At 41.6% G+C, this 14,850-nt stretch overlaps 1 pseudogene; it reads left to right on the top strand.

Annotated features, from left to right (window-relative positions):
- Positions 1-2,109: 2,109 nt before the first annotated feature.
- LOC148216821 (vomeronasal type-2 receptor 26-like) lies at positions 2,110-9,707 on the top strand (annotated as a pseudogene).
- Positions 9,708-14,850: the final 5,143 nt, after the last annotated feature.

Below are 14,850 nucleotides of genomic sequence, written 5' to 3'. Positions count from 1 at the left end.
TCCTGGAGCATGGCCAAGGGAGGGGGCTATAGGGGTATCTTGTTTTAAGACTGTGAAAGCACCTTCTGATTTGGGAGGGAATAAATTTATGCCGAAGCCATTTCACCTGTTCCAAAGAAAAGCTCAGTTCTGGAAAGTGGCTATTTTTATAAGCCTTGAGGTAGAAATTTGTTACAGTTTCATGACGGTGAGTTCAATGCAATGTTGTCCTACCTTTAAAATATTTTTTTATCTATTTTATATAAGTCACTGACCAACATTAACTAGTATTAAAATTAGAATTTATGACCTCCCGTATTAAAAAATCGATGCTTACAGTGTAGAAGATGAAGTAATAAACAAAATAGATAAAAAGAAATATTGAGATACAGCATTAAAAGGTACAATGCTAAGAATTTTTGTGCATTTGGATCTGCCTTGACTCATGGTGACAACTGGATAAGTCCCTGCAGTTTTCCTGGCAAGGTTTTTCAGAAGTGCTTCTCCCTTGTCACCTCCTTCTTCCTTGGGCTGAGTGAGAGGGACTGGCCCAAGGTCACCCAGATGGCTTCGTGCCTAAGGTGGGACTAGAACTCAAGGTCTCCTGTTTTCTAGCCTGGGTGCCTTAACCACTATAAATAAGCATGATAGTCAGCCATACAACAGAGCAAGTGTGTAAGGGAAGTCATGGCTAATACATTCTTGGACAGTTCCTTATGATTTTACAGTCTGATGCGCAGAATGTAACAACTCGATATATCACAATGTGAGAACACTCAGAAAGAGGTGATCGGCACAGCCAGCCAGTCTGGTGAGCCTTCAAGAGAGACGAGTTTTCCAGCTCAGTGTCAAAAGAGAATGTGGAAACATTCATTCTCCCAGAGTCCCAAGGATTATTCTGGAGGAGAGTTTTTCCTATATTTTCATTGTTTTCCATCAAGAATCATTACAGTGTTTCAAGCTGAAGCTCCTTCTGGCCTTGGAAACATCTGTCTGCCCCAGATGGGGCACAGAAGTCACCAGATACCTTTGACTGTTAGTGATAAGAAGGGCATTATAATTAAGGATTGATAAAACAACTTTGATTGGGAAAGTTATGAGAAACAAATACAACAAGAAACTTGGGGCACTAAATTTGGTGAGTCTGAGATGAGTCTATGGTGTCAACTCAGCCTAAATGTCTCTGAAACAACATGACAAGGGAATATAGAGCAAAGTCTTAAGAGATATGGCTAATTGTGCAGCAAAACTTTCCCCTATTCTTAATTATGATATTAATGTTTCCCCCCACCCCTTTTCTACTCCATTTGAACACTCAAAGCAGCTAATAATCATTTACTTGCAAATACCTAAATCATTTACCACAATATTTTATCCATACAAGTAGCAATCAGAGAAATCCTAGATGAAATATTCAAGAAAAAAGAGATAATCGTTTAATAGAAAGCTGTTTCTTCATTTGGGAATGGTTTTCCAAACTGAATTTTCAATCAATGCATTCCGTTTCTAATCTACTTGATCCATTTGGGTCCTTATTGGGAAAGGGTAAGTGTGCTGGGAGATTTCCCCTCTAAATCGTCATGCAGAGAAAAAGGAGTTGGCATCAGGTCTAGGGCTTCAGTGAGGATGATTTTGAGCCTAAAGGAAAGAATTTGCTCCTCAGATTTCTCTTGGAGATGAGGTGCCTCTGGTGTCAATGAGAGACCCAGCGAAATGCAACACCTGGATAGGACTTCATTCAGGGAAATTGCTAGTTTTTAATTGAGCAGTAAATGTTATTTCCTACATCGGAATGTGGTGAGAGTGAGCAGGAAATGTCTGACCTTTTTTCCTACGTTGCAATGTGGTGAGAGTAAGCTTCTCTGTCCGCATGAGAGCAACCCAATTTGTTTGCACTTTTTAGGGTAATCCATTCCATCACCATTCTACAGATTCCAGACTTAACTGCACATAGCCATAAAATGTAAGTCCGATTCATAATCATAAATGCCCTTAAAGAAGGATTTACAAGCAATATCACACAACTGCTTTTTGAATTTAGCGCACACACCCCAACTGAAGGCGAAGACCAATTCACATCTCTTATCTTGCAGTGAGTTTATGAGCTACTGCCATGTCCTGCCCTTCTTCTTTGCCATTCATGAGATCAACCAGAATCCAAAGATATTACCCAACATCACCCTGGGCTTCAACATCTATGAGAACTTTTTCAATGCAAGAGTAACATACGAAGCCATGATGGACTTGCTATCTAGGGGGCAGGAGAACATCCCAAACTACAGTTGTGGAAGACAAAAACATATGTTGACAGTGCTGGAAGGGTCTGATTCTGAGCTCTTCAATCACATTTCAACCATGCTGAGCATCTACAAAATCCCACAGGTATGAATGGAAGTTGAAGTTAAAACCTCTTTGCAAATTCTCTAGAGAGTCCAAAAGATGACACTGCTGGATATAATGAAAGAAATGGAATTGGATGATAGAGATTAAAGTTCACCTGAGATAAAATACTATTCATGTACTGCATGATTGCTGAAAGCAAATACTTCTTCATTCTGTCAATTAAGAGCATGAGTTTTGAAATATACTCTAGTTTCAGAGAAACTAGAACTGGATTCAGACTAAGGGCCTTTATCTACATATGAGCTGAAGGGCTCTCAGCCCATCCTCCACATGAAATTGGCATCCCCTTTGCCAGTCCCTCTCATGCTGTTCCAGGCATTCCCAGGGCTTATGGTCACACATACTCACACATTCACAGCCTGTTGAGGAATGTGGATCTTTTGAAGCCCCCCTTGTTTTCTACCTGGGCTTTCCAGATAGATGCAGCTAGAGCAGACAAGACACATAGCCCTGGTCAACAGCCAGGAAGTAATTAGGGACACACACAAATCACTTCCAACTGAACACTCAGGCACAATAGGTTCTTTGGAATACATGGAGATCCAGTGAATTTAAAGGAGCAGCAGAACTTTACCGGGTACAATGTACATTTGCTTTTTCTCACACACAGACACACAGTCCTCCACACCCATGTTCTTCTCAGCTAGACTGCAGGAACTAGCTAGTGGGATGGAAGCTGCCAAGTCTGGATCCAAAGGCCACTCAAACAATGGGTGGGTTTAAGGACCCCTTTCATCCCCAAAAATCCTTGCTTTGTCGATTCCAGACTTTGGCAGCTACTCCTCCCTTGCTAATTTTCAAGTCTGGTAGCTGTTGAGGGGTTTGACTGGGGGGGGGGGAGGGGGGATTCCATGTGCTCAGGCCCAACTTCCTTGGTCTGGTTCAGGTTCCCTTCTTATCTACCTCCCCAAAAGGATCTTTTAGACAAGGTTCCTGGCTTTTTGTCCTCTCTGCTTACATTCCTGCTTCATCTTTAGTTATGGCAGCTTCAGCCTAGTGTCACTCTGCCTCTTTTCTTTGTCTTCCAGTCGCTGATGTCACCCAAGTTCCCTCCAAGAGAATGGGTGACAAAACAGTCCTTTCCCCTTTATTCCAACCACATCGAAAGGAAGCCTCAAGAAATGTAATCAGACAAAAAAGGGGGGGTGGGATTATGACTTCAAGAGAGTCTTTCCCCATTTGTACCAAAAGACAGCACAAACATGGCCAGGTGACATCTTTTCCTTCTCAGTTCCTTTCAGATTGCATCTTACCTGATCTAAAAGTACAACATTTCCATAGGATTGGTTTTACAGGGGTATTTGGCCATATGTTAAAATTCTGGCTGAGTGTAACCTCATGTTTGCCTATCAGTATGATATGTTTCTTCCCAGCTTGGAAGAAAATCAGTAATGGGGTAAGACTAGGAACAGAGAAAGGGAGACAGGGAAGGAACATTCAACATTGATGGTTGAAACTGAAGGACAGGTAGAAGGAACTTCACTACTATGGGGAAAAAGCCTTAGAGTGAAGCACTCATTTTGTTTCTTCCCAAAAAACAAGACAATCACAATCTTTTCTATTACATGCTAGATCAACTATGGGGTCATCAGCCACATTCCTGAACAAAAACATCATTTTCCTTTTTTCTACCGGATGAGTCCAAAACAAGAGCCTCCTCACTTGGCGATTGTCAAACTGCTCCTGCATTTCCGATGGACATGGATCGGCCTCGCTGCTCTGGACGATGAGAGTGGAGAAAAGTTCAGAAGTTCCTTTGCTCTTGTGGCCATCAAGAAAGGGGTTTGTGTTGCCTTCTCAGAAAGCCTCCCTGTGCTAACTCAAACAATGTTAAGGCCCTTATTTTTATATTTTACAAACAGGAAAGTAAAAATTATTGTTTGTCAATTGGACTTGCAGGCTTCATTAGTGGTAGTATTAATAATACTAGCAACTGAAAAGACTACAAAAGGATTTGGGGAGAAAGTATGGATTGCCACAGCTTTGCCAGATATAAGTGTGAGAAATTTATATTACTGGATTGATCTGCAGCATAAACACCTTTTGTTATCCTTCATAAGTCAGGCCAAGGAAAGGACAGAATACTATGGTTTTAATTCATATTTCTCTACTATTGGAGACTTTGTGAAGACAGCATTTCAGTGTTCAACTTCAAGCCCTGTATTATCCAAGAAGGTTTGGGGAAAATGCAGAGAAAAAGCGAACTGGGAAATGCCACCCCAGGATGTAGTTGCAAGAATCCTGTCTGAAGATGCCCATAGCATTTCCACTTCAATCCAGGCTGTGGCCAAGGTCCTCCATGCGGTCTATTCTTCCCACCTGAGTCGGAGAAGAATACGGCTTGGTGATGATCTGGTTGCACAGGGAGTACAGCCGTGGCAGGTAAGATTTTCTCCCTTGGGATTCAGGGGAGAGAGACAGAAGGAGAAATGCGGGGGGGGGGGGGTATGGTTCTGTATCTAGATCCTATAAACTGATCACTTGTGCTGGTCTGGGATTCTCTAAGAAAAGGGAATGCTGCCTCAGTGGAGAGAAAGGCTTTTTTTCCATTTCTATATTAAATAAAGAGTGGAATACCATAGTAACCTTCACACTCCGTTTTGATCATCCAACACTGACTTTATCTACTGTGCAGACCAGGGCATCTCTCCTCACTTCTTGTCCTGCCACCACAAGAAGGGGTCACATCTTTGGCTTCTCTTGGCATCTTCAGGAAAGAAGCAGTTGAATTGATCTGCTGAATTGGTCAAAGACTAGTACCCACAACCATTGTTTTGCTTCTGCAATTGTCCTCTCACTTAGGACCAGGCCCCAAGATACATTTCCTGGTCTTCCTTCCCACTATTACAATCAAATCTCACTATATTCATCATTTTCCCCAACCTTTCCATCTTCCTTCCTTCCTTCCTTCCTTCCTTCCTTCCTTCCTTCCTTCCTTCCTTCCTTCCTTCCTTCCTTCCTCTTTTCCCTTCCCTTCCCTTCCCTTCCCTTCCCTTCCCTTCCCTTCCCTTCCCTTCCCTTCCCTTCCCTTCCCTTCCCTTCCCTTCCCTTCCCTTCCCTTCCCTTTTCCTCCTTCTCCTTCTCCTTCTCCTTCTCCTTCTCCTTCTCCTTCTCCTTCTCCTTCTCCTTCTCCTTCTCCTTCTCCTTCTCCTTCTCCTTCTCCTTCTTTCTTCTTCTTGCCTTGAAGTCATTGTTCACTCCTGGTGACTGCCTGGACAAGTCCCTGCATTTTTATTATCACAAGTGGTTTGCCCTTACCTCTTTCCTAGGCTGGGAGAGATGGTCTCGCTAACCTCACCCAACTGGCTTCGTGCCTAAGGCAAGACTTTCCAGGTTTCTAGCCTGGTGCCTCAACCACTACATCAGACTGGCTCTCTTTCAATTTCCTAACACTCCTTATTGATTTCATAAAGTGATGGTACATAATTGTGTAACAAAAAAAGAAGTAAGAATCAAGCAAACAAGTCAATACTGGCATTAAGACCTTAAAGAAGGACAGACAGATTTATGAAAAGGTCAAATGGTTCATAAATAAATCAGAATTTTCTCTCCATGCATGCCGAAGCCCCCCTTTCCTTCTAACAATACTTAGATTTGTGGACCTTTCCTGCTAGAGTCAAAGGGGTGGGGCAAAAATCCCACAGCAGAGGAAGAGGAGGGGAAGAAGCGGTAAGGCAGGGGAATCAGGAAAATTACATTAGAACATGCCCCAAAGAAGGTAGGACAATTCACCACCAGGCTGCTTCAGATGGCCAAAGACAGGATGAGTCAATGTTCCATAGAGGCAAATTCAAGACTTTGATGATGTTGTCAACGCCAACACCATAGGTGGTTGGCACTTTTGACTAGAGGTGGGGAAACACCCATAGTAAGATGGCCAGCTTGCTAGCATCTGACTGCTGCAATCAAAAAGTATTTGTGACCTGACAGAAGCAGTTTCATAAAAGAGAGCAGGCCACAGTGACGAATTAAAAGGAGAGCAACAGAGAGGGAAAAAAATAAATCTTAAATTAGATTCTTCCTTCCAACACTTGCAGATAGAGGCATTGAGTTGAAGTTGCCCGGTTTTGAATTAGGACTGGAATGGGATTGTATAAGGTAGAGGAGTGTGATGGAATGCAGTAGAAGTCTAGGTTCCCAGGTGGGTAGGTGGGTGGGTCAAGAGGGAACACAGTCCAGAGCAGGAGTGTGGGAAGAAGAAACTTAAGATAACCACTCCCTAGAACCTGCCAAGATATATCCATTCAGTTAGCATAGCACAGATTTAGTCTGGCAATTTTTGTCTATATGGTGTAAGCATTAAAAGAACTGAACTTGGCTGGGCTGTTTCCTGATGTTCTGGAGCTGGGCTTGAGAAGCTGTGATTCTCCATGTCTTGTAGCTTCATCCTTTTCTAAGAAGATTCCAGCTTTACAATATTTCCATGGATGACATTTATTTGGATGAGGACAGAATTTCTGTTGCTGACTTTGATATTATGAACTGGGCAGTATTTCCCAACAAGTCTGCTGCTCAAGTGAAAATTGGGAATATAGAAAGAGAGGCTTCTTCAGAAGTCAAGCTCTCCATCAATGAGAGTGCCATCATATGGCCTACGTCATTTAAACAGGTAGCTGAATCTCCTTGTTTAGGGGTTTATTATTTATCTGTTCACATCTAGGTGTCTGAAATTGGTGTTCACCAGCCTTGCCACTGTGATGGAGGGTCCTCCTGGAAAACGGTAGGTTGTAGGAGACTCTCCTATATCTCATGAACCTCTTGAGAGAGCTCTTGCTGACTATCGGGATGCCACCATTGTTCTGGGGCAGGGTGGAAATCATGTTACTGGTTAGCTCAAGACTTCTTGTAGCCTATAAGGAAGCTAAATAGTCCAGCAGTGTCCTTTGATGTAGGAAAGGCTTACTTTAGGCCCTCTTACCTAGGGCTTCCTCAGTGCTGGATCCTGCTCTGAGATTGGGCTACTAGGAAATCAAGATTTAAAAGAACATCCTGGAATAAAACAGAGAGTCAAGTTATGTAGAAGCTGCTAAGCAATTGCTAACATAGGAGCAAACAACCTTGTGTTTCCTCTGCTTTAGACTACACTTCCCATAGTTTCTAACCTTTGGCCATTTGAGCTGAAACAGATGGGACATGAAATCCAAACCACATGCTGCCTCTGCCGTAAGGAGGAGCAACTGATGGCTAAAGATACCTGACCAGAAGTGCCAACAGTCTCTCCTAAACTTTGAGGGATCTCTGGGAACAGCTCATGCTGAAATGGGACTATTTCAGCAAATTCTTAAGAAGAAGTTGATGATGTTTAAAATGATTTTCTTAAACAAAAATTACACTATACTTTGAAAGAGACTTTATATATTTAATTTTTATGAACTGGGCACAATTGGCATATGGAATGGGAACATTTGGCAAGTCTCCATTATTTACCACTGAGTTAAGAATGTCAAACTTATTGGATGAACTTCAGTCATTGCCATGGTATAAATCCAACCTTGAGGACCTCATCTTTTCCCTCCTGCACTCACGTTTTGCTCTCAGAAGGAGCCAAGGATGCAGGAGAATAAAACACCTCAGTGGCTGAGGGCATCCATTACATGAACCCTTTGTGTCATTTGATGAGTTTCAGTATATGCTCTGTGTGAACAAAGACATTAAGCTATGTAAAGATGGTTCATGAATTCACACAATGTGAAACCATAGGTGTGTTGTGTTCAAAGTTCTGTGTTTGAAAGAAACCATGGTTTAGCCCACTTTAAAACCCAGCCTGGGACTCATCTCTATTCTAATAAGTGTCACCTCTAATTTAAGTTTCCCTGAATTTTCTTTATATTTAGAAAGTGCCTTTTTCTAGATGTACTGACAGTTGCCTCCCAGGACACGCCAAGCTCACGAGAGAGGGAGCACCGGTTTGCTGCTATGATTGTTCTCCGTGTATGGAAGGAACCATCTCCAGACAGGAAGGTAGGTAGCTCAAAAGAAAAGAAGGAGTCCCATCCAGATGTAAACCAAGCCTGATCCTGCTGAGATCCCAAGCTCCCCCAACTCCGTTAGATGCTGCTATCTGCTAAGGGACCTAACCTACTAGTAACCTATCAATCTATTTCTCTTTCCAAAGAGAATTGTTTCTGAAGTCTATATGGGTGTTCCTGAGAACAAGACTCTGATGTTAGCAACAGTTAGTGAAGCACATTTTATAAGCATAACACAAAGGAACTTTACTTACAGGAAATAGATTATAGGCATAGGCAAAATCTAGCAATTTTTTAAGCACAGAGCAGGCAATATGACAAAGAGGGAACCCAGAGTAAACCCTTAATGCTCTCTCTATACCTCACTGCCTCTTGTGGAGTGTAGGTCATGAGGTGCTTAATGACAAAGAATGCACTACATAAAGAACAACCTCTTATGTTTTCAGATGCAGCCCATTGCGAGAAATGTCCAGATGACCAGCAGTCCAATAAGAGGCAAGATCAATGTGTCCCCAAAGTCGTCAGTTTCCTGTCCTACGAAGAAAACCTAGGTCACATTCTGGCTCACATTGCCTCTTTTTGTCATTAACTACTGCCTTCATTCTGGGAATCTTCATTAAATACCGAGAAACTCCCATCGTCAAAGCCAACAACCGTGATCTCACCTACGTTCTTCTGGTCTCCCTCCTCTTTTCCTTCTTGACCTCCCTTCTATTCATTGGCCACCCCAAGAAATTCACCTGCCTTCTTCGACAAGTCACCTTCAGTATGGTTTTCTCAGTTGCTGTGTCTTCCTTGCTGGCCAAGACTGTCATGGTGGTGGTGGCATTTCTGGCCACAAAGCCAGGCAGCAGGATGAGGAAATGGCTGGGGAAACCTCTGGCCAACTCCATCATCTTGTCCTGCTCTGGGGTTCAGGTGGGTATCTGTGTGATATGGCTGGGAATCTCTCCCCCATTCCCAGATTCTGATCTGCATTCCCAACCAGGACAGATCATTTTGCAATGTAATGAAGGCTCAATCACCATGTTCTACTCTGCCCTTGGCTACATGGGCTTTCTGGCTGTCATCTGCTTCTTGGTGGCTTTTCTAGCCCGAAAGCTGCCAGGCACCTTCAATGAAGCCAAGTGGATCACCTTCAGCATGTTAGTTTTCTGCAGCGTTTGGGTCTCCTTTGTCCCCACCTACCTGAGCACCAAAGGGAAATACATGGTGGCTGTGCAGATCTTCTCCATCCTGGCCTCCAGCCTGGGCTTACTGGGCTGCATCTTTGTCCCCAAATGCTACATCATCATCCTGAGACCTGACATGAACACCAAGGAGCATCTGATGATGAAAAACAACGAGGAATCCTGATTTTGGTGCTTTTTTGTGGGGGAGGAGAGTCATTGGAAATATAAAATAAGATAGCTTAGAACTAGAATCCTTTTTATACGTTCTAGGAAATCTTTCTTTCTTCCATGTGAGCTTTGAATTTGGCATGATAAATGAAACTGAGGTAGGAAGAGGTCATTTTCTTCCAAATCCTTATAGATCATGAGACAATTCCAATTATGAATTTGGAAAAAAAACAAAAAACACTGATGTGAAGGCACTATTCCCAGCACATGGTGGTTTGAATGAGGCAGAATATTTGGGAGAATTGCCTTCTCTACAGGGACAGAAAGGGGAGCAGCTCATTTGCAGCGGGAAGCTAGAGTATTCTGTTTATTCAAGCTATTATGGCACACGTTTCCCTTAAGGGCCTCATTCCCAATCACTTATGGCTCAAATTAACTCCTAAGTGAAGTAATTACAAATTACTTCACTAGAATAGGGGAAGCTGTTTTTTTCAAAACGAGCTTGAGTGAATTATACAGCAATCCGCACAAAGGGGGAATGAATGGAGAGAGGCTACACAAATGCTCTGAGTGTGGGAAATGTGTTGAACTTCATCATCAGACCTGTCAATCTTTTCTTCTACTGCATCAGAAGAAGTTGGAGCATAAACCTGGAGAAGCATTATATTAAACGGTTGTCTGTGAACTCTGATTGATATAATTCCATCATTTATTGCAAGTAGGATCTTTGCTCTTTCCTTCTGACCATGACAGAAATACTATTTGTTCTTCCTTTTTTCTATACCAAGTAGTAAAGAGTATCATGTATTGTCTCATGACCAACATGTCCATTTGTAGTTGATTCATTTCATGTTTCAGTAACTTGAGCTTACACATTTCCAGAATGCAGCTGGGATGCTCTGTTGTAGCAAAAAAGAATCTTTTGGCAGCTAAATCTCTGCTTGATTTATTATGGCATCAGCTTGCCCTGAGAGCCAATTGGGTGTAGTGGTTATGGCCCAAGGCGAGGAACCAGGAGACTGCGAGCTCTAGTCCTGCCTTAGGCACAAAGCCAGCTGGGTGACCTTGGGCCAATCTCTCCCTCTCAGCCCTAGGAAGAGGGCAGTGGCCAGCTACTTCCAAAAGTCTTCCCAAGAAAACCCTGACTGAAAGCCACCAAACACCCCCTCCTACCATAAAACGAAATTCCCCTTAGTTTCAGTACTTCTTTCCCAAGTACATATTCAGATTCATTTCTAAGTAAGTTAATTACAAGCGTACGATTATGGGAATCAGCTTTATTCCCAGTCAGCTTGAGCGATTTCTGCAGGAATCCACACAGAGCTAAATGGTATCTATGTGAAAAAAATCACAAAGACTATCCTTGGTGCTCCATCTTTGCTAATCACACCAGATTCCAGCTGGTAGATAAACCTGATCAATCCTTGGCGTGGGGAAAATGTGTTTTTTCACGAGATTAACCTTCAGAGTCCATTGGGAGTCCATCGCTCTTGAGAAGGAAGTTTTTCTCTCAGCCCCAGCTGTTCCGTTCAGAAGAAAATCCAACTGGAGAGGGACCACAATAATGTTCTGAGTGTTTCAAAGTTCCCTTTTGCAAGAGAGATGATCAATGATGTCAAAGATCATTGTTAACTTTATAAAAAACTCAAATTTTAAATGAATAAAGAAGTTTCAGTAAGGTCAGGATACATCCAGAGAAGAAGGAAAAAATGGGAGGGGGGAATTAAAGAGGGAGGGTGATCTAAATGTTTTTTGTATAATGCTTTTGATAAAATAGTTTCTGGCAAAATTTCCCCAGTTTCTAGCAAAGAAGACTAAATTAATTTTGCATGTTCTTGTAATGATATATTTTATAATGATTTTGAATATATTCAGTATTAAAACATAAAACTGTTTACTTCATCTTATCTATTGATAGTTTTTACCTGATTTGTATAATGCAAAGAATAAACATACAGGTAGACCTTGCTTATCCAGTGCCTTATGCAGCGACCATTTGGAGTTACGACAGTTGAAAAAAACAACTTTGTGACCAATTTTTGCATTTATGGCCATCTGAACATCCTGCAGTCATATGATCATCATTTGGGCACTTTGCAACCAGCACGCATTTGTGACCATCACAGCATCTTTCAATCACATGATTACCATTTGTGTGTATTTTAATTTCAATTTGTGTGCATTTTAATTTCAGTATTCATTCTTCAGCTGTAGGTATTTGTAGATCCTTCAATTTTTGCGCATATAAGTCTCGCTGCCATTATCACATAAATAAACAAATTTCCATATTTTCTTTCTATGTGTTTCTCCATCATACCTAAAAGAAAGGTCTCTTGTTTCAATTGTATATCCATTGTTAAAAATTTTTGAAGCAAAATACATATCATGTCACAATATTTCTTAGCTTTTCCACAGGTCCATCACAAATGATAAATGGTGCCTTCACACTGATTGCATTTCCAACATACATTTGAGGTTCTTTTATACATCTTCGACAGTTTATCCGGTGTCAAATAAAAACGGTACCTCATTTTATAGAAATTATCTATTAAGTTATAATTAAGAGTAATCCTCAAACCTTTATTCCACATATTTTACCACTGGTCCAGTATTATGTTATATCAAGTGTTTTGCTCATTTCAACATACAATCTTTAACATATTCATATTCCAAATTCATACTTAACAAAAATGTATATGTTTTAGCAGTAAGATGTTCATCATTAATGCACAAAGCATATTCAAACTCTGTTTTCTCGAGGTTAATTCATAACTTTTCTTATCCAATTTAAATCTTTCCAACAGCTGTGCATAGGTTAATATGACCTTCCAATTCTAATTCTTCTTTCTTCAAATCAGGCTCTCCTTCAGAAAATGATAATAAATTTGCAGATGTCAACCATGGTTGTTTAAGTGTCATTTCTCTTCTATAGAAAGCTTCTTGGGGTGACAACCACAAACAGATTTTTGGAGACAGTCTTACTTTGTATCTGTTCCCGACTCTCAGTATGATACGTCTAATAAAATGATTCTTAAATTCAAAATTAACTTCCACCTTGTCATACTATAAATATCCATGCCATCCAAATCTTAAACCATGTCCTTCTAGCTCCAATAACCTCTTGTTTTTTAAAACCAACCACTCTTTCATCCATACCAGACAACAAGCTTCAAAATATAACTTTAAATCTGGAAGGCCTAACCCACTTCTTTCTTTAGCATCCTGTAAAAGTTTGCATTTTATTCTTGGTTGTTTACTTTGCCATACAAATTTAGAAATACCTTAAATGGCACATCGTTTGTCAATTGTAACTTTATAGGTCTCTCCTGGGTTTTAATTCCTTGCTTTGTAAATTTACCTTAATAAATTAATTTTTACCTTATTTTATTCTACCAAGATGACTTTTTATTTTTATTTCTACTTTAGAGTGACCGGTATTAGTTTTATGCTGGTCTATGACCAAAATAAAATCAAGAAATAAGCAGTCAATGACCACTCAATGTAACACAGAGAAATAGGAAGACGGTAGATAGACAACACCAAAAATAAAACACAGCACACATTATCAAGCTAGGAGCTGTGAGGACTATATGCATTAAATAAGTCACCTGGCGGAAGCCTGAATTCAGATCCCATTTTTAATAGAATTGTTGTCAAAATGAAAGCAGTTATCGACTGTACTGTCAGACTGGACAAGAGGGCAACAGCCCTCTTTTTCCCTCTTGCCTTGAGCTTCTTTCTGCCTTTTACTGAGTGAGTGACTGTAAAGAAGAAGCCGGTTTGGTGTAGCAGTGAAAGCGCCAGGCAAGAAACCGGGAGACCAACCGGGAGTTCTAGTCCTGCCTTGGGCACGAAGCCAGCTGGGTGACCTTGGGCCAGCCCCTCTCTCTCAGCCCTGGGAAGCAGGCAAGGGAAAACCACTTCCGAAATCTTGCCAAGAAAACTGCAGGGACTGGTCCAGGCAGTCGCCAGGCATCAAGACGGACTGGAAGGCAAAAAAGATTAAAAAAGCGAAAAGAAAACTCTAACCCTGTAAGGAAGAGAGTGAAACTTACAATCTCTGATAAGTTGATAAGGAGGGGAAGATTCAAAGGACCTTCTTGCTGTTTCTGAGGTTCACCCTCTACTCAGCTCTGACAATGCTGATCTTTGGGGATGAGATCTCAGCCTTCTGGTGCCAAAGCAGAGCCGGATTCAGCCCACCGATGCCCTAAGCACAGCCCAACAAGGTGCCCCTCAGCCCTTCCCTCACTTAAATGACAAAACAGTAGGACTCAAAAACTGCTCAAGGTGAAAGAGGAGGTTAAACGTTGAGTTTTCCTCTTGGCTTTGCAGATGGGACGTTTCAAGGTCCCGATCTCTTTCTGTAGTTCACAGAAGGTGGAGATGCAGACACAACAAGAGTGATGACCGCAGTTCAGGGTCACGGGGTCTGTTAGATACCCCTTGCAAATGGGGCACTTGGCTTCTTTCCCCTTTACGTTCATGGTGCTGGGGCTAAAGCCATGACAGATGTGGTCAACCCAGTTGTGTTGACAGAAGAAGCTCCTTGCAAGGCCTGGAGGATGAGAGCAAAGTTAGGCGGAGAAAGGACCGCTGGTGATAACATTTTTATCAACCCGTCTTTGAACATTAGCCTGCCTTTCGGACACTATAGGTACCTCAAGTAATTTTTCATCATGGTTCCTCTGTTGTCTTGCATTAGCATTCTTTGTATGTATTAAAAAATGTGCAGTCATAGATCAAAAGAAAAGTTAAAATACAAAACATTCATCCTAAAGGCCCGCTCACAGCTGAAATTAAGCACACCCAGACTATGCTCAAATCCAATAACTTCTGACTCCCATTGTTATGGCCAGAATTGGGTCACTTTTCTAGAGATTTCACAGTCTTGATCATTGAATAAGTAACACAGTATTGCATGCTGGGACCAGTCCAGAAAAATCTGTGCTTAGATGCAACGGTCTGTCGGAATGACTTGGGGGACAGGAGGAAGAAAAGCTTTGAAGGGAGATCACATATGCCTGATGATTGGAGTGCCCTCCTATGTGAAGCTATGGGGATATAGCAAAAATATCTGGGACGATGAAAGGGAGATATATGATCTTGGTACCACAGAGGTGTGAGATGTTAAGTCTACCCCTTTGTACATTAATACT

This window comes from Python bivittatus, unplaced genomic scaffold, assembly GCF_059951505.1.
Source record: "Python bivittatus isolate LINGU-HERP-01145 unplaced genomic scaffold, Pbiv_v1 ctg000080_np1212, whole genome shotgun sequence".
Lineage (NCBI taxonomy): Eukaryota > Metazoa > Chordata > Lepidosauria > Squamata > Pythonidae > Python > Python bivittatus.
This window is presented reverse-complemented; position numbering and strand designations above follow the sequence as displayed.